General features: G+C 35.7%; 1 long non-coding RNA gene across 1 annotated transcript; it reads right to left on the bottom strand.

Annotated features, from left to right (window-relative positions):
- Nucleotides 1-4730: 4730 nt before the first annotated feature.
- On the bottom strand, nt 4731-6756 carry LOC118803142. Its single transcript, XR_005006829.1, has 2 exons — nt 6692-6756; nt 4731-5390 (listed from the first exon to the last, which is right to left on the bottom strand). It is a non-coding gene; the product is annotated as an uncharacterized LOC118803142 (long non-coding RNA).
- Nucleotides 6757-7209: the final 453 nt, after the last annotated feature.

The raw sequence follows: 7209 nt of genomic DNA, 5'->3' as shown, positions 1-7209 counted from the left end.
TACATAGTAAAGATGTAAACAGAGTGGTTCAGAGTGGTTTGGTGTGAAACGCTCTGTTCTAGAGAAACTTACAGAGTCAGAATTGTTCACAGTGGTGGTGATAGGAACCAGACGTCCACCTCTAAAAGCTCCCTCACAGAAAGTTACTACATGAAGTGGTTATGAATACATTGACTGATATCTGAGACACTGTTTTATGATTTATTGAAAAGAAAGTGTATTTTAAATCCAATCATGGTGGAGGGACACATGAAGGGTGTTGTGAGGCAAAATAGTCCCCAAAGAAAACGTATTTTTTTTAGATGAATATGTATTTTATCACCACTGTAAAGAAATCTGAACCAAAAAAATATGGTGGAATTACCCTTAAGACACACCATCCATTGTCGCTATGGGTGTGTTACATGCACATCTACTGTGTGAAAGGTTTTATAGACTGATTGTGTTAAACTGCAACAGCAACATTCCTTGAAGAACAAGTTCTTTGGTTCTGCTTTTAAGTGTACAGCCTTCCCAGAAGAGCAGAGGCTGTTAGTGTAGTAAAGTTTAATACTGATTTTAGGAGAAATGTTGAACTAGCAGGTGTGTGGATGAACAGGTAGTGTATGATCTGTGAAACTAATATTGATGTACTGAGTGAGCTGTTATGTAAAGTATGTAAAACTTGGAAATCTAATAAGAATTTGTCCAAAATAAATGAAGCTGGCATTTATGATGCTACTGGTGTAACTACAGACCCTCGTCCTTGTTATGTGTGATGTCAGAGAAGAGTAACTAAAGTGGTAGGAAAGTAAAGACACTGGCACAGCTCTGTTATAGTTTATTTTAGCTTAATGTGTTGTTTGCTTTGCTTGCATATACAGTAAAATGTATGAAGCAGTGAATTAATAAAAGGCATCAAAATTCCAAAATGGTCAGGTTAATGTCAAATATATCAAATAATAAAACTTTCAAAACAGATTTTTGGGATCTGTTGATTTGTTTACTTTTTCACTGATGTCAACAGAGATGTCAATCAAACTGGATGTGTAAGCCAGCAACCAGCCAGAAAAGCAAGCTGGAACATCAGAGAAACTGACTGTAATCAACAGACATTGTTGGTTGAACTCTTTAAATATTCCAGTCATTTTCTTAAATGTTCTACCCCAAGATCTTGAGGCTTTATACTGCAGATAAGCCCTCCAGCTTGCAATGTAACATAACAGCCATGTGTATTAAAATTCAGTTAAGGCATTTTGTAACCAAAATGTTTATGTTTTGAATATAATGAAATGGCAAAACTGATAAAAAGTAGAGATCAGATTTCATTATTTCATTAAAATTATCTAAACGTCTTTTAGATAAACAGATAAATGCTAATGCTCTTTTACTCTTAGCTAACATTACTGGCCTAATTGCAAACAAAGAGTTTGTGAAGAGGTCATCAGCTGATGCCAAACATGACAAATGATGTTGTGAATGTTTTATTTCATTGAATTTAATGGAATTCAAGAAATAATTAAAAGTAGAGTGTAAAAATGAACTTGAACTTGTTTATTAGCATGTTCACTGTGACCCATTCTGTGTAGTATAGCAGCACTTTGTACTGTCTCTGCCATGTGATGCTATGCGTCTAGCGTGCAGTGGCCTTATACAGTACTTAAACAGTAATGCACACTATATAAAACACCACACAGACTCTAATACACCACACAATGTTCACACACACACAAATACACAACCCAACCAACACACACACATACACATCACAGACTACACACTGAGCAACAGTTTAGGAACACTTCAGCAAACACCAAACAATACCAATGACCCAGCGCCCACATGGCAAACACAAACGCCCTAACAGTACACTGAACAGAACACATAGTAACATGAGAGAAACTAAAGAAGGCTCGTCTCCCCCTTCCCATCATCACCATGTTCTATAGGGGGTCCGTAGAGAGCATCTTGAGCATCTTGAGCATCGCGTGGTTTGGGAATTGCACCGCCTCCAACCGCAAGACTCTACAGCGCATAGTGAGGACAGCTGAGAAGATCATCCGGGTCTCTCTCCCCTCCATCATGGACATCTACACCACACACTGCATCCGCAAAGCCCCCAGCGTTGTGGACGACCCCATCTATCCCTCACACTGACTTTTCTCACTGCTGCTGTCTGGCAGGAGGTACCGGAGCATCCGTGCCATCACTGCCAGACTCTGCAACAGCTTTGTCCCTCAAGCAATCAGGTTTTTAAACAAGGACTGATCTGAAAGCCCCCCTCACACACATACTCTACACTCTCTCACACACACACACACACACACACACACACACACACACACACACACACTCCTCTTCTGATGCTCTTTGTACTATCTGGAACATTAGTGCTAATACAGTGTTTACACTTTGTTTACTCTAGCACTGTGTATTTCTACCTCAGTAGCTGCTGTGTTTATGTATGTTATCTGACTGTGTAAACAGATCACAGCATGTTAAATAATCTTTGCATCTTATTCCACAACCTCATCCTCAGAAATGAGTGCTGTGTCAGTGCTGCACTGTCCTGTCTGTTTACTGTGTCTAATGTCTGTTTAATTTATCATATTTATTGTATTGTTTGTAGTGTAATTTTTTGTCTGCACGTTGCACTTTGTACTTTTGTACTCTTTTGTTCCATGTTGCACCATGTTGTTCCTGGAGGAACGTAATTTCACTCCACTGTGCACTTGTACATGGATGGAATGACAATAAAAGCCTCTTGACCTTGACTACCTAGAATTACTATATAAACCCAATTAAGTCATCCAATTCAACTTTATTGTCGTTGTGCAGTTCAAGTGCACAGCCAAAGAAATGCAGTTTGGTGTCTGAGCTGAAGTGCAAATAATAGTAATGTCATGTATTACAACTATGTAAAGAGTCAATGTGCAGTAAAGTGTGAGGTTCAGTGATACTGCAATGATAAGAAAAGTGTAAATAAATAAATAAATAAATAAGTACAAATGGCATGATAAGAAGCAAATTTGAACTCAAAAACAACTAATAGTTATATACAACTGCTTTAATTTTTGCAATGTTATTAAAATTTGTTTACAAACACTGATTTTCTAGCTGTTATTATTATTATTATTATTATTATTATTATTATTATTGTTGTTGTTGTTATCAAACATGAAAGACAGTAAAGTCTGAGAAAATATGAGCGTTATTGTCAATACTTTTTTTGTAGTTCTGCCTGACATGTCCTTTTAAAATTTCAGTTAAAAGCTGGCTGTATTTTTTTATCTGGTCCTTATTAAGTTTTTACTCTACATGTGACCACTGAATATTTTGTGGGTATATACTTGAGTATATACTCGATATACTCATCATCAAGATGGCAGCTCTGTTGATGTTGTAGTGTGTGTGGTGAGAAGAGGGGAGTCAGTGGAGGCCAGGGAGACTGTATCTCACCAGGGGCTAGATGAGCTGTGGATCCACAGGGGGCTAGACTGAAGCAACTGAGGGCAGAGGTGCTGGAGAGGCAGGAGAGGCAGGAGGGAGCTGCAGCTGACTCCACATTACATTAGATTTATCTAGATTTATATTTAAACTTCCTTATCATACCTCCTCTTTGTCAACACTACATTATAATCTATGGTTATATTCATATATATATGTGTATGTCTTAAGCTTAAGCTAAATTCTATAATGATGGAAAATATTTTCATCTCAGGGGGACAGAGTGAACAGCTGTGCCATTTAGGAATTATTCCACTGTTATGCACCCTGAACAAACACTTGTTCATTCCAAGTATTTTTTGTGTTGAGTATTTATTTGCATATTTATGTGGGTATGTATTTGCTTGTTACCATATGATGCATGTTTTTAGGTTGAACCAGCTGTGCTATTTCAGTCCAATGTGCTAAAATAATTTTAAACACATAAATGTGAAATAATTTGAAATAGAAAACTACAAATTGTGCAATTTTGTTTAGCATTGCCATAAACTTCCAACCTGGGCAGTTATTCACTGCAAAATACACATACAAAAAAAAATGCTGCACAGTTTGTGTTGGTCATCCTCTAGTCCTTCATCAGTGGTCACAGGACGCTGCCCACAGGACGCTGTTGGCTGGATATTTTTGGTTGGTGGACTATTCTCAGTCCAGCAGTGACACTGAGGTGTTTAAAAACTCCAGCAGCACTGCTGTGTCTGATCCACTCAGACCAGCACAACACACACTAACACACCACCATGTCAGTGTTACTGCAGTGCTGAGAATGATCCACCACCCATATTTATATATATATATATATATATGGTCTTCTGATGGACTCCCATCTGTGCATGTTTGTGCACTGTGAACACATTACGCAATTTTGCGCAGACACTTCTGTTAAATCAAAGCTTTAAATGTATGCTGTATAAATTACAAATCAATAAAATAACAAATTTGGGAAAGGTGTAGCTTATGTCATGGTTATATAAAGCTAGATCAGCTCTTTAATTAAATATGTAAAGTTTGTTAACAAGTTGTACTACTTTAAAAATGAGATGCTAATTATCCAGTTGTAAAGAATTAATGAGTTAGTAATTGATTGAAGTGGTAACTGTGCTACTAAAATGGAAACAATAATGGTAAGTAAATGGTAAGTAACTGTAATTATACAGAATGAAATATATTAAATATATCAGTTGATAAAAATAATGTAATGAGTAAGTATTAATGTTAAAGTGAATAATAGTGAACAATGTCAATCATTTCATGTTTTTTTCATTACATTCATTGATACAAAGCTGGACATTTATTGGACAGTGTTCACAAAAGAGAACATTTCTTAGACTTGTTTTTTACTATACATTCTGAGGTAGTTTCAATTCACCACATTTAAGGGTTACTAGATTTGCACTTATTTGCACTGTCGGTTGACCCACTGAAGGGCCGATCACAGTAACCAAGTGTCATAAAAATGAACCTGCATTCATCATCCAGGCTGATCATCAGATGGTAAATCTTTTGCTTTTTCTAATACTGTATGGTAGTATATAGTTTACATGGTAGAACGGTATATAGAGGTAGTGCATAGTTTGAAGCTATGAAAATCACACAGTTAGAATTAAGTGACTGATTATGATCCCCTGACTACAGCTGTCCTATAAGCAGGACAATTCAGTGCAATTAAACAGAACAGCAACAAAGAGAGACATGAAAACCATACAAACCCACATACAAACAAACCTAATATATACTTTAGCCCTATTTCACTGAGGACAGCACATTACCATCACAATTCCCAAAATGTGACAGCTGGAAGAAGATTGGAGTATTATTGATTTCATAAGGTTTCGTATGAAAGGTAGTGGTGTAAGTTGTTTTACCCATCTCCTCACTCTTATTCAGTGTCTCCGTTTCTTAACAACCTAAAAGGAGAAATAGAACAACAGCATGAATGTTTCTACCTGAACTGAGATTCACAGTCTTTTTCCCCAACCGCTTTTTTCCCCCAAACCTCAAATGACAACCATTGTTTTTGAAAATCCACATTACAGCTGCAAATACTAAATACAGTTGACTTCATTTGGCACAGAAATGTCTTTAAGTAAGCCTTAGAGACCAAAGTGGACTATAATGCACTTCTGATTAATTATTTTACCCCAGTATTTATCAGAATATTAACTGCAATCATGTGATATTTCTGTAATGTAAAACAAACATTATTGTAGTGTTTTTTTTTTTGTTTTGTTTTGTTTTCTTTTCTTTTCTGAGAATGACCAGTGGATGAATAGATATGAATTAATAAAATGTAATGATGGGGGTGTGGTGGTGTCAGTGTTCACTGTACACACCTAATTACAGAATCATTTTTTAGATTTTTTCAACATAGAGATGAAAGGTATATGATCACCGACTACCACATGTATTGGTATTAAGATAAGATTAAATATATATCAAATGCATTTAGTTGTACTTAAGTACTTGGTAAGTCTTAGAATATCTACTAAAAAACCTCAAGTATTTAATTTGTAGACATAACTGTTACTACACTTGCAGTATATTATAAATATACTACGGGATGTTCCCATAAACGTCAGTGTTACTCATTAAACTATTGAGCAAATAAAATACACTTTAAATTAAATTTCAATTTCTCTAAACACACTTAAATACAATCATTATTTAAGTATTAAAGTGTATTTTTATAAACATAAGCACATAAATACAAACAAAACACATCTACTTCTGTAATTTATACTACTTATTTATATAGACCTCTATGTAAGTAATGTTGAAAGGTAGCTTCTATGCCTAAAAGTGCTTTTCTGTGCTAATTTTAAACAACTTGTTCTGCGATGAAATGAACTTGTTTCAGCGATTGTTCAGATAAATTCTACTACAATTGAATTATATTTTTAAATGTATTCTCTTGGTTGTACTGATACCCATATTTGACTTCTACATCATAAATTGAAAGTCATTACTTTATTTCTAGTATGTAAATGAAATAAAAAAAACATTTAACCTTCTCTCTACGATTCAAGAAGACTACTAATGAACTTAAAAGTGCTTCTTTTTCACAAATTAGACCATTCAGTGCTGTTTCAGAAAGTGTGCCAAAGCAATAGAGAAAAAACTAAAGCTAGGTTAGATGTTCATAAACAAAGCTCAGTGAAAATGTAATATAGAAACAGCTTAGTTTACCTATTAAAGTTTAGAGACTTACTGTGTCAACTCAGCATGAAGGCACTGGTCTTTTGAAGTTGTTGGGTAATGGTTCTGCCTCAAACGCTGTAAAACATGTTCAACATTTAAAGTTAAACACCTAAATATTCATAATAAAGTGGGCTAAGGAACACACAAACATAATCATCATAAAAGAGAAGTGGAAACAAAAATATATAGTAAAAGAAGTAAGAAAAGTGGATTAGAGCAAAAGGAGCAGGATATAGAAAGGACGACTAAGGAAAAAAAACAAAGGAAGAAAGGCAAATGAAAGATAAATATAGAAGGAAAAAGAATAGCGGAAATAAAAATAGAGAGAGTATATAAAAAAAAAGATATAAAGATAAAGAGGATAAACTGAAGAGAGAGGATAATGAAGACCAAACGGGGCAGAAATCTCCTCAGCTCCCTCCCCTGCTCTTCTCCCTCTCTCCCTCTTCTTCCTCTCCCTCCTTCTCTTCTCTCTTCCCTCCTCTTCCCCTGCCCTCCCCCTTCGCTCCTCTCCTTCCCCCCCCCCTC

Source organism: Colossoma macropomum, unplaced genomic scaffold, assembly GCF_904425465.1.
Source record: "Colossoma macropomum unplaced genomic scaffold, Colossoma_macropomum, whole genome shotgun sequence".
Taxonomy (NCBI): domain Eukaryota; kingdom Metazoa; phylum Chordata; class Actinopteri; order Characiformes; family Serrasalmidae; genus Colossoma; species Colossoma macropomum.
This window is presented reverse-complemented; position numbering and strand designations above follow the sequence as displayed.